The sequence below is a fragment of the Chiloscyllium plagiosum genome, chromosome 34 (genome assembly GCF_004010195.1).
Source record: "Chiloscyllium plagiosum isolate BGI_BamShark_2017 chromosome 34, ASM401019v2, whole genome shotgun sequence".
NCBI classification, from domain to species: domain Eukaryota; kingdom Metazoa; phylum Chordata; class Chondrichthyes; order Orectolobiformes; family Hemiscylliidae; genus Chiloscyllium; species Chiloscyllium plagiosum.
In genome coordinates this window covers 35709963-35732356 of record NC_057743.1, presented here as the reverse complement: position 1 = coordinate 35732356, position 22394 = coordinate 35709963, and the positions used below count along the sequence as shown (strand labels likewise).

Here is a 22394-nt window from a genome sequence, read left to right as displayed (position 1 = left end):
GGGGTGTGGACCTGACCAGGTAGTCACGGAGGGAACGTTCTTTGCGGAAGGCGGAGAGGGGTGGGGATGGAAATATATCCCTGGTGGTGGGGTCTGTTTGGAGGTGGCGGGAATGTCGGCGGATGATTTGGTTTATGCGAAGGTTGGTAGGGTGGAAGGTGGGCACCAGGGGCGTTCTGTCCTTGTTGCGGTTGGAGGGGTTGAGTCTGAGGGCGGAATTGCGGGATGTGGATGAGATGCGTTGGAGGGCATCTTTGACCACGTGGGAAGGGAAATTGCGGTCTCGAGAGAAGGAGGCCATCTGGTGTGTTCTATGGTGGAACCGCTCCTCCTGGGTGCAGATACGGCGGAGGCGGAGGAATTGGGAATACGGGATGGCATTTTTGCAAGAGGTAGGGTGGGAAGAGGTGTAATCCAGGTAGCTGTGGGAGTCGGTGGGTTTGTAAAAAATGTCAGTGTCAAGTCGGTTGTCATTAATGGAGATGGAGAGGTCCAGGAAGGGGAGGGAGGTGTCAGAGATGGTCAGGGTGGAATGTGTTGGTGAAGTTGATGAATTGCTCAACCTCCTCGCGGGAGCACGAGGAGGCGCCAATGCAGGCATCAATGTAGCGGAGGAAGAGGTGGGGAGTGGTGCCGGTGTAATTACGGAAGATCGACTGTTCTACGTAGCCAACAAAGTGACAGGCATAGCTGGGGCCCATACGTGTGCCCGTGGCTACCCCTTTGCCTTTGTTCCTGATGAAGGACTTTTGCCCGAAATGTTGATTTTACTGCTCCTCGGATGCTGCCTGAACTGCTGTGCTCTTCCAGCACCACTAATCCAGAATACTTAAAGTACATGTACAGGGGAATTTTAAATGCAAAGATTTCTTCCTTTACCTCCTTTTCAGGCATTGGGTTTCAGACACTCAGCACATTCCAGGTGAAAATGTTATTTTTCAACTGCAGTCTAACCTTTTACCTTGAACATATATCTACTGATTATTAAGCTCTTTGCAAAGGAAACAAAGTCCTTCCTAGCCCCTCATGATTTTATCCAATTGAGTTAAATCTCCTCTCAGCCTCCTCTTGGGTGGGTGGGGAGGGGTGGATCAGCTTGAATTGATAAAGATCTTGAGAGGAAATATTTGGCAGTAAATCTTATTTGACTTTCTCTTGCTGATCATCATTTATTTAGTGACTTCCAAAATTGAGCTACACTTTTCCGTGATACTATTCATTCCACGAGCGTGGGAATGTGGAGTGCAGGGTACATCGAGAGGAATACTCTGCAATAGACTGCCTTTAGATGTACTGCATTTGAACTATGTTGGCAAATGTTTTTATATTTGGGTTTACTTTTTACAGTACACGTTCATTTTTCTAAAGTCACAATGGTAGATAACTATCTCTATCCGAAGTCTGACAGAAGGTCAGGCTTGTGTAATGGTTTAATTGCAAATAGTCTATCAAATATAATGCTTTATATGCTAGGCGTTGTTTGAGGGAGAGTTAAAATCAGCTTGAATTGATGGAAAGTCTGAAGGAAACATTGGCAGTCCCACATCATTTGACTCTGTTGCTGGTGAGGGTTCATTTAGTAATTTCAAAACCATGAACAATAATCTTTATTGAATAATTCAATGTTTCAATCTATTTTACTGTTTCTTGAAGCTGTGTTTGCAGTAGAGCCTCTTTTTTTGAAAGAAAAAGTGGGTTAAACTATGAAACTGGAACAATCAACTGCATCTCTGTTTTCTTTGAAACTAACTGTTCTTTCCTTTAAACAACCTAAGTCAATGTTGCATTTTGGCAGCTTGTCTATGCTGTTAATGAGCAGTGTCAAAAGTTGCATTAGTTTAACAATGCATTTAACGGTTTCCAGATTCATGTTGTCCATTGTTGGCTTTGTAGGATGCTGATTGAGTTCTGTTGGCATTTTGAATGTTTCATAGGAGAAAAAGTTGAGGAAGGCTTAAATATGTGAAAAAATGTATTATGGTTCAGCCTAATACTCAAAATCCTTTTGGTGTAGGTTGACAAAATAAAACATTACTTGTTTTAAAATGTTTTTGAAACACAGTTGCTCAAGATTATTAATTAGATTCTTGAGTGACCATGTTAGCTTCCATGCTGTTTGGATACAAACGGTGACTGGTAATATACTTAGAGAGTTTATATACTCTCTAAGTTGTTTTCTTAAAACTTGGACATGTACCCTTGCTAAATTTATCCAGTGAAGGTGCAAAATATCTGAGGGCTTAATGGGTCATTGTTTATGTCTTACTGAACTTGAGAGCTGTGTAGCTCAGTCATCCAATGCTCCCCTCTTATTTGCCTATAGTGATCCACTGTGTGAGCCATCAACCTTCCTATGTTCTTTTGAAGCTAGTTAATTCTCAGGAATCTAGTTTCTTTTTTTGTGTGTGTTTCAACAGACTTCAGGTTTTATAGACTGAGTTTAAATCAGTCAGTTATGCTATTATAAAACTACTTATATTCTTGCTTATCTTTCATTCTCTGGGGCCATCCCATGCACAATGCCCACTGTTGCGACCAAACAGTTCAAACAAAAGGTGTTTTGACTCAGGCAAAGTAAAGTTTTATTGTTTCAGTTACAAAGACTGTTAAGTGTCTAGGATATTCAGCTGAGTCTGTCAGCTCCCCTGGCTACATGTTTAGGCCTGTAGAATGCAGAGTGCTTTGCTTGTAACTGCACCCGTTGTCTCCTTTCATTATCTGTTAATGGTGCTCAACATGACAGGGTTGTGTGATAAATGGAAGCTGCAGTGAAACATGGACCTGGATTCTTGTCACTGAAAGCAGTGTTTATCCTTGCACTGTAGCCACAGATAATGTGTAGTCACTTTTAACAAGACATTGTAGAATGCATATTAAATAGTCAGCTCAGAAACAGTACACTGCAGCTCTTCAACAGAAAATTGTATTCTGCCTTTAGCAAAGTCTGAAATACACTGTCTATTTTGGTTTCTATTGGTATGCAACTGTCATAAAGCTGAAGAAAGGACTTCCATTTAGATAACACCTCTCACCACCACCTAGATGTCCTAAATCATTTTACAGCAAATTTTGAAATGTAATCACTTTCGAAACTCTGAGAAATTAGTGCACAAGCTTCCATAATAGCAAGGAGTACATGATTAGTTAACTTTTTTTATGTAGGTTGAAAGGCAGGGAGAACCCTCTTGGTCTAGTTCAAAATGTGCCATTGGATCTTTTCCATCCATCTAAGAGAGTTGATGTATCTCTGCCATCTCATCTACCTCTTTAAAATGCAGTGCTCTGTACTGTTCCAAAAGCACAGAAAAAATAACTTGAGAGAACAAACAGACTAAAAAGGAAGATACAAACAATAAAATATTCTATCTGGAATGTGATAAATGTGCAGATGTCAGCTGAGTTTTGTTTTCAAGTCTCTAAATTGAGGTGTAAATTCTTGACTTTCTGGCTGAAAAGCAAGTCTACTCCCATTCACCCAATGCAGAATTTTACCCAAAGATAATTTTGATAACGTTGAATGCTTTCACAAATGAAGTTAGTACTGTGGGGTACAGGTAAATGCTTGACCCATTTGCTGAGGGAATGTTACTCTTGGTTCAGAGTTTTATTAGCTGCAGATAAAAATAGCCAAATGAGTATCTTTTACGGTACGACCATTTAATAATTGAATCTATAAATAGAACATGCTTATATTTCTGTTCCTTACCCACTCATAAAAATAGAGCAAGACATTTACTTGTTGCTATTCAGTCCGCTGAACATTAAGTAATTGAGAAAAAAATGACCTACTTCAGACAAATGTTATGCACTGGACTGATTGAGAATAATAAAATGCAGGGGATTAGGTCAGGTATTTTTCTGGAGTTGTGTTTCTTCATTGGAATGCAGTAATCCTTTTTTTTACAAAAAAGAAGTATTGTACTTCCCATGTGAATAGATTGCAATGTTATACGGCCTATCTACTTTAAGATTGAGATTTTAAAATTCACGTCTTCACTGGTGTAAGGGCTTTATTTTCCAAAAGATTGTTATGTTTTCTGTCTTGTTGGTGAGAAGTGACTTGAATGCAGAATCAATTTAAAAAATGCATTAACTTTGAATTTGACACATCCACTTTCAGTAAAGGGTTAATGCATAGTAACAATTGATTTCTATGGCGGTTCTATTGTCATGCCTAATTATACTAAAATATAGCTGCACAATTGCATATGGTTATTGCAATGCCTGCCTGAATACTTCCTCAATCCCACTTTTAAAATGGATGGCTCAAACAATTGGAAACAGTGTTTAGAAACAAAGTATTAATGCTAATTTAGTCAAGTGGTTGTATTTGCTGACCTGGTGAAAGGTTATTTAAAAACCCAACGCAAACTACTTTGGAGCATTTCATGTTACACTCTCTAGTGAGCTTCAATCGTAGTACTCAAGAATTAATGAACGCTTTGTTGTTGAGAATAATAGTATTCATTGCAGTTTTCTTATTCCCTAACTACATCCATAGTTGATTAGAAAAATTGTCTTTGATTAATTCACAGTTGAAAATGGCATGCCTACTTCTGTGGTTTTGGGAATTTGGGATTGATTTCATGCTATGACAGGTGTGGAACACTTACAAAGACACTTGGTTATGGAGCTTATTTTTCAAGCAGTGTTTTTCCCATGAGGCAGCTCTTATTGAGAGGCTAATGTACAGTGTGTCTCTCAGCGCAGCAAGCTAAAGCTACGTGGTGTTCAGTTTTTATTGATCTGTCATGCTTTCAGGGCGAGAGAGGCATAACTGTTGATAAGCTTGTCTGATTAAAAAAAATATTTTGTGTCTTTTGTTTATGGCCATGAAGTTTGGCAACATTTATGTTTTAATTAGCTGCCATATAAATGCTTGCTTTGAGTCTTTTAGCAATCTAAAGCATAGGTGCATTTCTTGGCTGCTTTGAATTGTCAAAAGACAGTTCTTTATTCCGTCGATCCTTTTTGATCTGCATATGTTCATCTGAGTTGTACATTTATATTCCACGCATAGCTATGGATCTGAGATGCAGATGACTCCAGGGATACTGTCTCTAATATCTTGCTTGCTGATGCATTTTCTGGCTGACCATGCCATTAAGAACAGTCATCAATCACAATCCAGCTCCTTTGTGTATTGGACTCCAGTCCTGGTTTTTCCTAGTGCTTGTTGTTGGAGGTTTGTTCTCCTTCACTGGTGTCTGGATAAAGAAGACTACGTCAGGCATGTGGAGTGTCTGCAGCACAGCTGAGCGTAGAGTGTGAAAGAAACCACAATCTGCACTGACTCCGGTAACCATTCAGCTCTGATTTCCTTTGCTGTACATGTACAACGGTGTGCTCTTTTTAACTTGGCAGTCCTGTCCTGGCCAAGCTTGACTGAGAAGCAAAGCAGCAGGCCTCTTTGTTAGCAAGTGCCTTCTCTCCATGGGCTGTGGCTGTTAACGGATACAGCAGCGCTGACATTGTTTAGCCTGGTTGTTGGATTAGGCCCAGGCTACGGAGAAGGTCCACTGGGGTCAGCTGAACAGCTGCTAGAATTGCGGTAAAGTTGTTGCTGTCACCTCAAGGAATTTTGAAGATTAACAGATTGTACAGACTAGGTTGAAAGGAAGGACTAGCATGAAAAAAAATGAAAGCTGAAACAAAAACCTTTTCCTTTCAGTTATCTTTTATCACTATTTTCTAATGTGGCAGAACTTGTGTGGGAGTGTCTGAAAGTGGAATGCCTTTTATGTTTTTGTCTGGTAGCTGGACAAAGTATGTGATTAGCTTTTCATCATGTGTTTACACAATACCTTAGATCTAGCAATCACTGGCCACTTTAAAAGGAAAGACCTGCTTGACCTGTTTATGTATAAGAATTGTTTTGTGAAGAAACTAAAAAGCTTTATTGCCTTTGTCTCATCTCCATGCTACTGTGTTGCACATGTGTCTCTGTTCACTACGGAGCACAGCATGCCTAGTCAGCCACCCAGCAGTCTTAATTATACACAGAAAATTAAAAAGACAAAAAAGTGTTTTATACACATTTCGCACAAAAAAAAAACACTACTCTGGAACTGTTGATAGAAAAGCTTCCGAAACCTAGAGTACTTGAGTGATTATTGTACTTTGGCAATTGGTGCTTGGCAGGCAGCTCTAGGAATGTCATTCGATCTGACTGCATGATAGAATTGGCTAAGATTACATTAGTATTTTCAATGGCTGTTGAACGTGATGTATCAGCGAGTGGTCTTCAGTAACAAATTTTAATGACTTGGTCTGTTTGTTTTAGTGGGTTTATGCATTAGTGTGTTTGCGTGAGTTTTGTTTTATGTTTCTAAGCTTCAATTCTTCAGTGTGTCTGAGATTACAGCAAGCAAGATCTGAATATACAGTGCACAATTTCCTGTTATCATTTTTTCCTCATTCCCTAGTGACCAGAATAAAATACCACAATAAGACTTCATTGGCAAGCTCTAATTACTGCTGTAAAACTAGTTTTGTCTGTATCAGTTGAGTACGCTGTAAAATATCTTCCACTATTTACATTTCTGTTTTGATGTTTTGCACTATGGCATGTTTACAACAGCTGTGTTTTCATCCACAGAAAGCATAGATCAGAGAGAATGTGTGTAAGTTTGACAAATGGATTTATAATAGCGACCCAAATGCTTATAAGGTGTATATTATTTGAAACCTTGAACCCATGCTTTTCTGTAACATTGGATGTAACTTTTAGCCTTTTTATAATGCTTCTATTTAAAATGCAAATGTGTGATGAAATGTGAAGTTGATGTATGATACTCTATTTTACACTTTAAGGGAGAGCATGTTTCAAACAACAGTCTTTAAAAATATAAAATTACTTCCTTTGTTAAATGATGCATTTCTTTTTAATAAGGACATCAGTGCTTTTGATATAATAAAATACCTAAACCAAGTCACACAGTTCTTTATTTCTTCTATTCCATTTCTTGCATTATTCAGCAAAGGAGGTAACAGATGACGCTTATTCCAAAAGGAGGATCCAAATAAAACTATTTGTGACACTGATTATTCACCATTAATCTTGATTTACACTACTGTTCTCTTTGGGAGCTGTTAGTAATAGGGCAATACTGCAGTTTTAAGACGTAGCTCCTTTAAAGGTTAGATTAGATTACTTAGTGTGGAAACAGGCCCTTTGGCCCAACAAGTCCACACCGACCCGCCGAAGCACACCCACCCAGACCCATTCCCCTACATTTACCCCTGCACCTAACACTACAGGCAATTTAGCGTGGCCAATTCACCTAACCTGCACGTTTTTGGACTGTGGGAGGAAACCGGAGCACCCGGAGGAAACCCACGCAGACACGGGGAGAATATGCAAACTCCACACAGTCAGTCGCCTGAGGCGGGAATTGAACCCGGGTCTCTGGCGCTGTGAGGCAGCAATGCTAACCACTGTGCCACCTTTAGCTCCATTCTTCAGAATTTCACAATGAGGGGAATTTCTGTTAAATGGTAATGTTTTAGGAAAACGAATGTGTTGGCTTTTATAGTATCTACAGTTTTAATTGTAATCACAACTTTTTCTGAAATGAGGGTCATATTGTCAGTGAGTAATAAATAGAATGAATAATTCATTTTACAGTCATGATTACTCCACAGCCACCTGATGAATGAGCAGCACTCCGAAAGCTAGTGCTTCCAAGTAAACCTGTTGGACTATAACCTGGTGTTGTGATTTTTAAATCATTTTACAGTGGCAGTTAAAAAAATCATTTCATTACTGGTTCATCAAATTAATTAAAATTAAACATCTGTTATTACAAGTTGATAAATGATTTCAAAGCATTTTGTTTAACTTCTATGTGAAATGCATTTTACAGATTTAAATGTTATATATTAGGATAATATGGGCTTGGATCAATCTTAATGTTGTTGAACCGAGTGGATGCTTTATGCCATTTAAAGACTAGGCCTATTTTAAAGTACAATTGCTCAAAATGTCACTGATCTCATGAGATCACATTCATGAGTCAACAAGCCCGAAGTAACTCAAGTTCAGAAGCCTGAGTAATTCTGGTGGAAAATGTATCAAAGTACAAATTACTTTACTTGTAAAGTGAATTCATGTAACAAAATAATATTTAACTGCCCCATGAGCACTTATCTGAGGAACAGTTTAGGTGTATTGGTGTATTTGCAGTAGTTCTCAAAGCAGCCTAAATTCCCAGAGCAGTTTGCTAAATACACCCACTTGAAACTTCATATTGTTGACCACCAAACTCTGTAATTTATTTCTGTAGCACTCATTTTTTTTTTTCAGTAAACATCAATAATTGGTTTGCTAAATAAGAATCGGTGAAATGTTAAGTGTGTCTCTATGTACGTTTCTGTATGTAGCTCTGGAAGTCTACATTAAAAAGTACAAGATAGTAGGCATAAATTGGTCATTTGGTGATTGGCAAGATGTAGCAAAAGATATGTCAAGGATTAATGCTGCAGCTTCAACTTTTTATGGCATCTGTAAATGACTTGGATGAAGATACTAGCAGGTTGATAAATTTGCTGATTGGTAGGAAAGCAACTTCTAGGAAAGCAACAAAGTTAATAGAATGTTATAATTTATAATGAGGGGAATTGAATGCAAATTAGGGAGGTTGCTTCATTTACTTGGAGCATTGCTGAGACTATAGCCAGAATATTGATCTCCTTAATAAAGGATATAAATGCTTTGGAAGCTGAGCAGAGTTATATAAGAGTAATACTTGGAGTAGGAAAGATATTGTGTGATGCAAGGCTGGGCAGGCTCGGCTTGTTAGAATTTGCGAGAAGAGGAAGGCCAACTTGATAAAATCATATAAAATCGTGAGGGGACTTGACAGGGTGGATGGTGGAAAGAATGTTTTTTTCTTGTGACAGAACCTAGAACTACAGACTACCCTTTTCATACAAAAGTTGAGAAACCTTTTCCTAGAGTTTACAGTCTTTGGAACACTCTTCCCTCCAAAGGGGAATGGAAACAGAATTTCTGAATATTTTAAAATTGGGGTAGGCAGATCCTTAGTAGTTATTGTAGGTGACCAATTTGTTGGTTGAATAATTTGTCTGGCATGATTTTATTAAGTAATGATGCTGACGTTTGGGGCTGATTGGCCTATATTTGCTCCTAATTTCATAGGTCTTTTATGTACATACTTGAGTTTCAATATTCTCCTTTTGGCCTTTCAAATCTTGCATTCATCAGGACAGAATCACAAAAATGCCAGTTCTTCAAGGAAATGGCCATTTATAGTGCATGTGAAGGAGATGTTAATTATTGTGGGGATAGTGGAATAGGGTAACATTTTGATATTCCGGAATGAGAATTATTCTTCTGCAGCTTTAGAGTTGCATGTTGTAATATTCTATTTCTAGGATTGAATTACTTTGAGTCTTATGCACTGATTTGAGTGCACTTACAAAAAAATCTTGTTACACTTCAGATGAAGCACTACTGTTGAAATAGAATTGCATTTTTTCCCTATATTAGTTTAGATCTCTTGGCATGGCATATTGATCTGAATTCTTTGTGCTGCTTCAGTTATGACATTTAAACTGCAGTGAGGTAAAATTCTCTTTCTGAAAGGTGACATTTGAAGACATGAATGGTAAAATAAACTATTTTTTTCTATAGCTTAAACTTCACTGTCACATGTAAAAATTGAAACATTCTGTATATACAATATTAGATGCAGAAAAGTTGTGTTTGTCAAATAGATTGATGTAAAGTTTAGATCTGAGCTGTTTAGTGTGGCAAATGGGGAAGCAGTCTACCTTCTTGTACAACAATGGAAAAGGAAGTGAAGGTTGTAAAATTTACACCAGCCTCAGGGGGAATCTATAATATATTTGTTTTTTTCAGTAAAAAATCTCTGAAATAAGTTGGTTATTTCTGAGCTTTGAAGAAGAACAGACACTGAACTTGATGAAAGCAATGTGTGCTTCATTTTATTGAAGGAAATTATTGGAAAAAAGGAAATTATGTTCACTATGGGATGCTGAACTAGCCCAATTTAAGCTTTGGAGAAATATTATACTCAAACCAAATAAAAATAAATGTTTGATTTTATTTACAAGAAGTATAACATTTAAAACTAATTATTAGTGTGTGGTTATTAAATCATTTGGCACCTACAAATTTCAAATGGTACTATACTGACTCTGAATTTAAAAAAAATGTAAATTATGTCAGAAGTATTAAGATGTGACTATTGGTTAGTGAAAATAATTAAAGATACTTTGTTCCAAGATTGGGTGATGAGGGTATATGGAAATGATATTGTGATTTTCTTTTTTGGTTGTGTGATTTAATAATTAGCAACCATTTGAGAAGTTGACCTGTTCAAATTAAATTCAGCCAAAGGATTACCTAGGTAAGCTATTATTACTCCTGTCACTACACATGTGAGACCCATAATTTTGATGAGATTTTTGGAACAATTTAGACTTTTGCATATTGTGGACATAGTAATTAAATGAACAGTTCAGATTCAAACGTCACTTGTGTTTCCTGTAATGTCATTGTAAATGACCATTCCCTGAAATTTGAAGCTGTTATTACAAACTTTATGCAACAAAAATCTTTTTATGTTTGATTTCAGAGCATTGCCATTGGATTTCAAGGTTTATAGTAAAAATTGTAACTTCTGTTAACTTATTTCTGCAATTGCACATTTTGTGGTAGTTGTTCGGCTGACTTGCTCTGAACACTAAAACGTTGCTTGCTTTTTTGGTAATCAGTTTTTTTTAACCACAACTGAAAGTAGAGGACAGTAAATTTATTTTTGCAAAAAGAGTCAAATTTCAAATTTATATCATATCTTTGAACAAATGGGAGTTGCATACTGATGTGATTTAATATTTCATCATTTTTCTGCACCGTTTGCTCTTAAAGGGTAAAAAGTAGGAATAAATAAACACTTTTTGTGGCAGTTAACTTCCAGGTTCCACAATCATTGAATCACTTTAAATTCTAATTTCAACGATTGTTGAAGTTCAAAAGTATATGAATGTGATGAAACACCCAACAGGGGGCTGTTAAACATTTGGAAATGTTGCCTTTTTCTGTGCTTTCAATACTTGTCTACTAATTTAACTCCAAAGTGCAGTTTAGAGCACTGAAGGCAAATTAATTAGTACAGTAGTTGAATTAAACTGTTAATTCAGTCTTGCTCTTTATATCACTAGTCATTTTGGAAGAACCTGCTCACAAATTGCTAATTCTCATGTTATGCCGAAAATGCTCTTCCAATATCTACCACTTGCCACTAGTTATTTCATCTACAAGAAAACCCATAACCTCGGAAATATGTTTGTGATTTGCTGGTGGCAATTGGTTACTACTTGATAATTACTCATGCGATTCTGGCTTTCTATTGCTGAGAGTCAACTTAATTTTATTTCAAATATGGGCAGTTTTATCAAACCAAGATTTGAAACTGAAAATGTTTGTGTGTTGTAAATTAGCTTGCATTATTGGAATGATAAAGCTCTTAGAACACTTATACAGTTTTTTAAACACAATTTCAATATCTACTAGATTTAAAGAAAGGTTTCTCCACACAAATCATTAAGATCCAGAATGCATTAAGAGCAATTGGGCATTGCTCAGGTACTTGAACAGGACTAATTTGCAAGGTCATGCGTAAAAAGTTGGCATGTGGGGCTAATTTGAGAGCTGTTTCAAAGGGCGAGCCTCCCTCTATGCTTTAGGAATCCAGGGTTCTATAATTTCGTATATGTTTGCTAACCATCTTTCTGTATTCCAAACTTAAATAATAGCTGTCTTCCGATAAATGGAGAGAGACTACCTTGAAAGTTATTGTTGACTGAAATAGATGTGATTTTGTGCAAAGAGCTAGATACTGTACTGCTTTTTGTATGAAATGTATTTAGTTTGGATTATAGTTTGTATCATTTAAACCTCAAACATTAGATTATGTCAAGTTTGCATATCAAGTGCTTATCATAAAAAGATACTATGCCACTTTTGCCTTGAAGAAAAAATTCAGATGACAATGGAATGAGAGTCTTTGGCCAAATTACTGCAGATGTTGGGAACTGTACTGAAAACAAATAGGCACTTGCTTATCTTCAATATCTTGCCCAAAGGCCATCATCAATATATGTGCCTTAGTGGTGAATGTTTGCAATTTTGGCGATTTGTAAATCAGGTTGCAAGTTTGCTCGCTGAGCTAGTAGATTTATTCTTAGATGTTTCATCACCATGCGCAGTAACATCATCAGTGAGCCTCCGATGAAGTGCTGGTGGCCTATCCCGCTTGCTACTTATGTGTCTTGGTCTGTTGTGGTTGGTGATATCACTTCTGGTTCTTTTTCTGAGAGGTTGGTAAATGGGGTCCAAATCGATGTGTTTGTTAATGGAGTTCTGGTTTGAATGCAAGGCATCAAGGAATTCCCATGCGTGCCTTTATTTAGAGGCCTGGAGGTCTGGCATTCAGGTGGTGTTACTGATGATGTTACTTAGTATGGTGACAAAATGTCTGAGAACAAGTCTACCAGCTCAGTGAGCAAACTTACAACCTGAGCGAGAAATCATCTCCAAAATTGCAAACATGTATAGGCATAATGTGCTCAAATTAGCCCGAAGATGGGAAACCAATGCCATCTGACTGAGCGCCACCTGCCAACAATTGTACTTCCTATACAAATGCCTCAGGAAGCTGGTATCCCCACAATGTGTCAAATACAAACCACCTCTCCGCACTCCACAAGCCAGAAGAACAGCAGAACAGAATGGCTGCAGGATGCTATGAGAAATGGTAAATGATGCCCAAAACCAACTCCACAAATATGAATGACAAATTTCACGCCAGAAAACTCTGTACACTAATGTGACTGGCCATGAATGGAAAAGTATGCTAGAACAAGCCATCAACACTAAACAACAGTAGACCAAGACAAAGAAAAGACTGGCTTTACAAGAAAAACTGACCAAGCTCTCTCTCGACAATAACGCAGATAGTTCAGAGATTTGGATAAAGAACCTGTTGGACCGACCACACTCAGACACTGAAAAAGCCTGGTGTGATGTATGAACTTTAACCACAGGGACGTAGACAAAAAGAACTTCCTAGCAGCACTGGAATCCACCCTGAAAGACAATGGATTTATGGAAGAAATCCAGCAGACCATCAGCCAGACAGTAGCACCAACACTAAGCAGAAAGAAAGAAGGGAGCACCCTCAATACACTGGAAAGGAAAGCCCTGGAAGGACTCGGGAAAAGACAGAAATATTGTAATCTTACCAGCAGACAAAGGTGTATGACCATCATCCTGAACAGAACACAATACAGAGGAATCTTGATTATCCGAATGGGCTGGCACTATTTCGTTCGGATCATTGATTATTCAGTTAAGTGATTCAATGCCTCTCCTCTGGGGCTTGAAGATTTCTGAAGTTTCCTTTTTTCCTCGCTCTGCCTGCCTTGCTCCCTCTCTCTGTCTCAGGATTTGTTTCTGAGCAGACATACACTTGTGTGTAAGGTACCTACAGCATTGCGGAAATCTCCCACATCCTTCCCACCAAAGAAAATCTGTTCAATAGGATTGACACGATGAGCATTTGCTAATTCCGCTCCCCATTCAGGAGACTAGGCAGCAGCACACTGCGCGCGTGCGCACCCCCAACTCCGTGCCTCCAACACCGCCCACCCTCTCGCCCCACCCACCGTTTGACCCCCGTCCGTGTGTCCGATCCATGCACGCATCTGCCCCCCACCATTGCTCCCTGTCTATGGCCCTGCCATGGACAGGGAGCATGCACGCACACTAGGGCAGCCGGGCTGGACACCAACAGTAAGACTGCTGCTGCCTTGGGGGGGTAGGTGAGTATCAAAGTAGCACACACACGCACAAGCACACACTTTTTTACTGCAACTTTTTGACAAGTTTCACCTTTATATTATACAGGGCAATGTTGGAGAGATTATCTGGGGAAGGGTGGGGGGGGTTTAAGGGTACACTCCAGTGCAGAACTCCAGGGAAAGTGTGGGGAGATAGAGGGAGGGCAGGTGATCAATCATTTGGAGATGGTGTCTGGTCTCCTATTGATGTCCAGGACTGTTTTTGGCAACATTTCAGTAAGCCGAGTTTGTTTTTAATCATTGTAAACAAAAAAGTGATCAGTGTTGAAAACACCTCTTTGATGTAATGTTTCTATCAGGATCTTGACATCTTCTTTGGATAATCGATACTTGGATAATCGTGGTTCCTCTGTACATTGAAAAAGTAAACACCCTACTTGTAAATACCAACAACAAACGGGTGGGGATAGACCAGACTCCACAGTTAGAAAACCGTATTACAGCATCCCTGAGGAAACTTCACAAAACAGATGAAATTAACAATGAGAAGAATCTAAACACCCTGTTTCTACGGATTACCCAAGGTACATAAACGGGAGACCTCCTCTTCAGACCCATAGTCTCACTTCCTGGTACACTGATATACAGACTAGCAAAGGAACTGCAACACAAACTGAAGCACCTAGTAGAAGGTTCAAGCCACTCCTTAACATCATCAGCGACACCAAGGTAAAGGATGACAAAGCCATGGTTTCCTTCGACATAAAGGACCCGTTCACTTCAATAAACATCACCCTGGCAAAAGAAACACTGGCTTCACTTCTAGCTGAACCAAGGACACAAACACCTGATAGCACCAGCTTCATCAGCACGGGCAGCATCCTCAAACTAGTAGACCTGTGACTCACGACCCACTTCACCTTCAATGATAAGATCTACAAACAAATCAATGGGACCCCCATGGGATCACCAATATTAGGACTCTTAGCAGAAGCAGTCACAAAGAGGTTAGAACGAACAGCCCTTCCCATGATCTCGCCCAAGCTTTAGGTCCGCTATGTGGATGACACCTTTATCATGAAACAAAACAAATTAGAAGAAACCCACAATCACTTAAACAGCATCCTTACCGGTATAAAGTTCACCAAAGAGGAAGAGAACAACAACAGACTCCCCTTCCTAGATTTCAGAGTAGAACAAAAAAAAACAGTGGAGAACTGCAGACCAATGTCTACAGGAAAGCCACATGCACTGACCAGATACTACAAGGAGCAATTATCTCTGCACCCACAAACACAGCTGCATCAGGACATTATTTAAAAGAGCCAAAACACACTGCAGCAGTCGGGAACTATGAGAAGCCGAGGAAAAACACCTATATAATGAATTCAGGAACAACGGGTACCCGATAAGCACGGTCGGTCGATTCCTACATAACAGGCCTAAACAAGAATACACAACACGTCCAGAGACTCTAGCCACCCTGCCATACATTAAAGACATCTCAGATGACCAGACTAGTCCAGTCCCTAGGCATCATGGTAGCCCACAAACCTACCACCACATTGAAACAGCTCCTGATGAATTTAAAGGACCCGTACCAACATCATATACAAAATACCCTGCAAGGACTGGAACAAACATTACATTGGATACGATGGGCAGGAAATTAGCCACCAGGATACATGAGCACAAACTAGCCATCGAAAGACATGACCAACAATCACTGGTATCCATACACACAGATGAAGAAGGACACCAGATGACTGGGACAATACATCTATCCTGGGACAGGCTAAACAAAGATGTGCATGGGAATTTTAGGGGCCTGGCATTCAAACCAGGACTCCATTAACAAACATTGATTTGGGGTCCATTTATCAACTTCTCAGAAAAAGAACCAGAAGTGATATCACCCACCACAACAGACCAAGATACATGCATAGCAAGTGGGATAGACCACCAGTGCTTCATCGGAGGTGAATGTTGTCAATCTATTCATCCATGAGGACGAGATTGCATCTGGACTTGATCCTTTCTTTGCCCATTGATCACAAATGTGTACTTTTAGGAAGGACAGCGAGGGAATGAATACGACTTGGTTGATTTTTCCTGGTCACCTTTTTGTTTTGACCTTTCTTCACTAGGTTTCAGCTACTAACTGAGTGATCACCCAGAGAGCCATTAACTAGATTTTAAATTAATTCAACTTTAATGTTAATGAATAACATAAATAAAAGTTTACTTTTGTTTGCCTGGAACCATGCTTTTGAAAACTTGATTTTCCTACATGAATGACGACACAATTTTGTGATTGTGTATTAGCTGAAAGACAGTTAACTATCTAAGTTGGCAAACAGGAGGCTGGAAGAGTTAACTATCTAAAGCTGCAGGTGTTGTGATTTATTGGATGTCTGCTTTTAGCAAAGGTCCGATATGTGTACTACACATTAGCTTTTGTTATCCTCCCACTTGGTAATGTTTTACCTTGCAGGAACTACACTAATCATAATTATAAATTAGACTAACAAATAATTGGCATCATATAAAGTGTGAAGATGGCTGAGGGTTCAATACGTTTGTAACTATTAAATCAAATGATTTTGGGTTTGTTAGTCTTTCCAAACAGCTAGTTGTATTAGAAAAGGTACCAAATAGACGTATTGAGCATGTTTGTTTTGCTTCGTACACAGTTTTTTTGAGAACTCTGAATAATTTGAGTTTGTTGCACCCTAATGAAAGAAATAGGTCGGAAAAACCCACAGATTTTTGCATTTTTTTTAATGTAGTGAAATATACTCTTTCATTTTTCCTGTTCTCGTTTCAGATATTGAAATTGTTAATGTTATTTTATCTGGTTACTGTTGGTAAATATAACATATTACCCAGAGAAGTATTTATTGCAGAAGAATTTTGTTTGAAAGCATTAATCACTTTGGCAGAATAGAGGCTGCATCTGTGTAAATATTTAATAATTAAAACATTCAACACTAGCAACAGTTGAGGCAAGGTAATACTTCATTCTGCTGAAATAATTAAAATAATAAAGTAATTAAAGTACCTATTTTGTAATCGGGTGCTAAATTTGCAAATGTTTTTTTCTACCTGGACATTTATGTACAAAATGATGTAATTTTGATTTTGACAGATATTTGCAGTATTTTAATATGTAGAGAATGTTATACCCATGGGACTAAACATAAGGTATTACCTAAAATAATTTACAAAATAGCAAAACAAAAATTAGGCCATTAAATAAATGATGTAGTGTAAGGATTCCTTATCTAATGGTGTTTAGTTTACCTTTCTAATTGCAGAATCTCTTTGTATTAGATTTTTGAAGGGGTTTGTGGTAATGAATATCTGTCATAAATGCTACTGTATTGGTGCATAAAGAGCAAGAGTGGGCAGGTGACCTTTACCCCTTTCTTGATCTTTAAAAATGGACAGTCCCTTGTGCTACTCCCAAAATACATTGCCTATTGTGGCTGTAGTAGAGCTGTATAGTGTTGCTGCATGCAATAATGTCAGTCGGACCTTTAAGTTAGGGTTAAATTTATCCTCTTTTGGGTGAGGCTGCAACTCGTGCTCCAGTATTGATAAAACTTGTGCTTAACTTGGAGTCTGGAAGGAGTGCATGGCGGATACTTGCCTGATTGAGGTGGAATGTCACTTTGGCTCATTATTGAGCCAATTGACACCAATTAGCTCTAGCCCACTGGAACAGGCTCAGTTGAGGCAATTAAGAGGCATAGGATGATTATTTAAATAGAATCAATGTGCAGGGTTGTGGGGGAAAATCTGGAGTTTGGTGTGATGACAAAATGCTCAAATGTAGTGTAGAGATAATGGGTCAAGCAGCCGCCTCCTGCACTGTATCATTTCTGTGATTCAACAAATTGACTGACTGGTGGCTCAAGGATTAAATGCGAGAAGCTCAGCTTTTCCATGCCTCCTGCAGGATGTCTTAGAAATTATCATGGGTTTACCGGCAGCCTTGTAAGAGAGTGCCTCTTTCTAGTCCCTGATTGAGGAACCTGACATTAGGGACAGGATGGTGACTGAAAGCAACACACCTTGCCTCAACTTCTGATCCCCATGCCTTTTTCATGATCTCAAAGCTACTCCCTCTTATCTAAGTCCAGCTATCTGCAATAATCTCTGGTGACGACCCTGGAAGTTACCTGCAGTTCTGAATAGTGCTATCGGCTTTTGGCTGGCTGTGCTTGGCAGATGGCATTTTCACCTTGAGACCCCTGGTTCTCAGGAAAGATGCAAAGCTAACCAGTTCCTATCCATCCTGAGTGGTGTTTCGTTCAGATGGAAAGGAAGCAGATGTTTCTCTGGTATCATCGCCCAAAATTTCATTATCAGGTCTTTCTATGCCTAGAATTTATATGTATTCCCAGACATTTCTGCTACAACAACAACATTCTTACATCTGGAAAATAAAATTTGCAATCAAATTCTTGATTGCTCTCGCTGGCCATTACCTGAGAGTTTAGTGGAAGCATGCAGTTCATTCTAATCCTGCCCTCATCTGATCCAATGGGAGTATCAAACCCTTAGTAGCAGTTAAAGGCTTTGCTTAATTTCTCCTTTTCCTCCCTAACCTTCGTTCTTTAAAAAAAACATAAAAACTGCAAGCATACTGTAAACAGTTTTGATCCCTTTATCTAAAGAAAGCTACACTGCCATTGGAGGTATTCCAGAGATGGATCTCTGGGTTGATCTCGGTGATTGAATTTGTAAAGGAGCAGTTGAGTAGGCTTATGTAGGACATTGGAGTTAGGAGCTTGAACGGTGACCTCATTGAAACACAAGCTTCTTCGAGAGTTTGACGTGGTAGGTACTGAGAAGTTGTTTCCCCCTTGTGAGTGTGTCTCGACTGAAGGGTTTATGTCAGAGGAAGGGGTCACCATTTAAGACATACGACACAACCCTCAGAGAAGAAATTTAAGTCTGTGGAAATCTTTACTGCTGGTCATTAAATAAATTTAAGTCTGAGAATTAGATTTTTAATGAGTAAGGGAATCAAGGGTTATGGCAAAGACAAATGAGTGAAGTTGAGGATTATCAGATCATCCGTCATTTAATTGAATCACAGTACAGACTAGATGGGTCAATAGTCTACTTCTGCTACACCTTATAGTCTGAGGATTGAACATAGAAACCTGTGGGTCTTTATGGTGGTTCTTTGTTAAAAGACTTTTATGAATATGACAATTTCCATAAGCTTGGGACATACCAAGTATTTTCAAGTGTGATGTCAAAAACATAGCACCAATTTCAACACAGCAAGAAACGAATGATAATGACAGATAAATCTCTTTTTTTGATTTTTTGTGATGTTGATTAAGGGATAAATGTTGGACAGGATGCTAGGGATACCACCTTCGACATTCAATCTTTTTTGCTTTCACCTAAGTGAATAGATTGGGTCTCAGTATAACTTTTCAGCTGAAAAGATGTAACTTCTGATAGTGCAGCATTCCCTCAATACTGCACTGAATTATTTATTATTGTGCTCAAGTCTCTTGGGTGGACTTTGAATCTACAACCCCCTGGTTCAGAGGCAAGAGTGTAATCAACAAAGCCACAGCTGACATGGATATCCGTTGAGGGCTGCAGCCTTAATTTTAATGGTATGTTGTGGTTGGCAACAGTATTCGACTGAGATAGGAGCAGCCTGTTTCTAACTAGTTCAATTTTATTTTAATTAGCTGCTAGCAGCAGCAAATGTGTTAGTTATTTTGATGACAATATGGAATGTCATTATTTTTGTGTTATCAACAGAAATGCATCTGTTGGCCTATCTTAAATTTTAAAACTATTATTGTCTGCTCTATTTGTCTTTGTTAAATTGTTTGCATTTGCTTAAAATGTGTTCACATTATATCTGTTTATTCACGGGCTCTTCAACTTAGCTGATGGGAATTTCAGTTCTGAATTGTTTTTAGCTGGAAATGTGACATTCAGGCAATTTACTTTTGTACATCCACTGTTGGTTATGGATTACATCTGTGTTTAACTTATTGAAGATGCTTTATAGGGTTATGTTCTTTTAAATCAAAGACTTCTTTCCCTGGATAGTCATTGGTAATTCAGAGTCTGTTTACTGTAGAAATCATTTTATGTTTTCTTTCAAGTCACTTCAATAAAGAATGCAAGCATTTTACATGTCGGCGTTTTAAATTGCTGTTTTGGTTCTTAATAGGGCCTATTAAATGAGACTTGCAGTTTTAACCAATGAATTTTCAATGAGCTGACATTTTGGTGTACTGTATATGAACCTTCTTCTAATCGGTTTGTGAAATACTTTCTAATTTTGGGAGAGTAGAAAAGAGGTGGATAGTATATGGGTGTTTTAAGTAAAAATAATTTCCATAACGATCCTGACAGTTAATGTTGACTAGTCATGATAATTTTCATTGAGAGATGTTTTGATTAGTTCATTGTTGCTAATTAGTGGACAAGTTACATCTGAAAAATGTTCTTTTGATGGGATTAGTAATGAATGAATAGAAATCCTGAAATTTCAAGCTTTATTGAACTTTTTAATGGGATTCATTAAAAAAAGAGATGAAAAGCTGCTCTGCCATTTCTGTACTTTATAAACAGTAATATAGTTGCATAATTTATAACCAGATTACAGACGTCTTTGAAATGTGCATACTCTAGAATTTTTGCTCACAAAGTGTCCTTTACTTCATTAAGATTAAAAATACAGCTCATCAAATTGCAAAATTCTAGTGATCTTTTTCCAGTGTTTTCAGTAAACGAAGGCTGCTTGTCAACCATAATGGTGTACTGCTGTCCACAAAATTGTTTCAAAGCCCCTGTAATAGTGAAACCTGATGAGATGCTTGGTACATCTGAATTGGGGTGCATTTGTTCCTAACATTATACCATCAAAACGCGTATACCACATCCTGTTACGTATGGAGCTATACATCTTGCGAGCTAACAAGACGATTTTTCCTTTTTTTGCCTATCCCAGAGATTTGTGGGAATTATTGGGATAGATGGTTCATGTCACTGTCATGTTGAGGGTATGCTGGTTTGTCTTTGAAATGTTAGGCCAAGTTCCCAGTTGTCCCCTCAGGTGGACATAAAACATTTTTTGACAAATTTTACAAAACAAAATACACAATCAATTTTCTCCAAGGATTTGGACCATATTTGCCTATCAGCCAACATCACCAAAACAGCCTATATTGCTTTTTGAGTGTGTTACAACAGTCGTGACATTTCAAGAGTGTTATTAGCTGTAAAACCTTTTGGGTCATAATGCAGTCCTAAAAGGCATTACATAAATGCAAGATTTTGATTTGTTGCATCCATCAAACACTCAGGATTTGATGGTATTCTCTTGCATGTTCATATGCTTCCATATGGATAATGATATGTAAGAATTGTTTAGTAGTATAGAACTTGAGTCCTTCTAGAAAAAAAAAAGTTGTCAAAGTTTTTTTTATTTGCACTCGTCGGGACACTTCACAAAAAAAGCACAAAATGTATACTTCACAAAAGAAAATTAAGTGGTTGGCCAATAGGTTCCCAATTGGTAGAGGCAATGCTATTGTGAATGCACCCATTAACACTGATTTGACATTTATCAGCCAGGCTTTGTTAAATTTTAAATCGGCAGGTTGATTTTGTTTGGATAGGGTATTGACCTGAGAAGTAATGCAACAAATAGCTATTACCTATATTGTTGCATTGAAACAGGCATTGTGTGTTTGTGTACATGTACAATCTGTCTGCAACTAACAGAGTCCTGTGTATTAATATATGTAACTTCCAAACTAGTGATCCAAAATTGGTTGCCATTTAATTCCAGCACATTCGGAATTAGCCAGCAAATGTTACCAATTGCTGAATCACATCTAATGTTAAACACAATGTTGCCAACTTTGCAAGCATGGTTGATTGGGTACAGTAAGTATCTCTCTTGCAAATAGCCAAAGGGATATGCTATTTGACACAATCAGCCAGACTTGGTGATGCACAGCCATTATTCCTGCCATCACACCAGCACTGAAACCATATGCCACATTAATTATTATTGTGCGATAGGTAGAGCATCTGTTTGGCTTGATGACAGCATTGTATTTCAAACAGACTACTTGTGTTGGTACTGCATAGTAGCAGTGTGAAACAACTACTTCACTTGTTGCTCAAATTTTTGAATTCTGAAGTAGATTGGGTTCTTTTCAGAACCAAGTGCAACCATTTCAGCATCCAGTTTGTACGATGAACAAATAGCTTTGTCTCTGTTTACCAGATTTCTTATAAAGTCAATCTACAGTATTTGGCACTGTAGGAATCCCAATATATATACTCGCCTTGACAGTAGGTTTGTGGTGAACAGTGGTAGAGAACCCTCTGGCTGATTTCTTGATGATGAAAGCAAGCTTATTTGACTGTTCCATTTTATATGTGAATTTGAGTACAGGATGGAGCCCGCTAAGGCATTCTTTTGTGCAGCTGAGGGTTTAAACATAGCAAGCATATTGTCCAAATATAGGATATATACAAGGGGA

At 38.3% G+C, this 22394-nt stretch overlaps 1 protein-coding gene across 6 annotated transcripts in view; it reads left to right on the top strand.

Annotated features, from left to right (window-relative positions):
• Positions 1-22394, top strand: part of rerea (arginine-glutamic acid dipeptide (RE) repeats a) — a 558826-nt gene that overhangs the window by 77035 nt on the left and 459397 nt on the right. Inside the window, exon 1 of one of the 6 annotated variants that reach the window (XM_043676154.1) lies at positions 5228-5298. The exons of the other annotated variants lie outside the window; for them this stretch is intronic. The gene's annotated coding sequence lies outside the window, so the exon portion shown is untranslated. Of the gene's footprint in view, positions 1-5227; positions 5299-22394 lie in introns of those variants that run through there. 6 annotated transcript variants of the gene reach the window in all.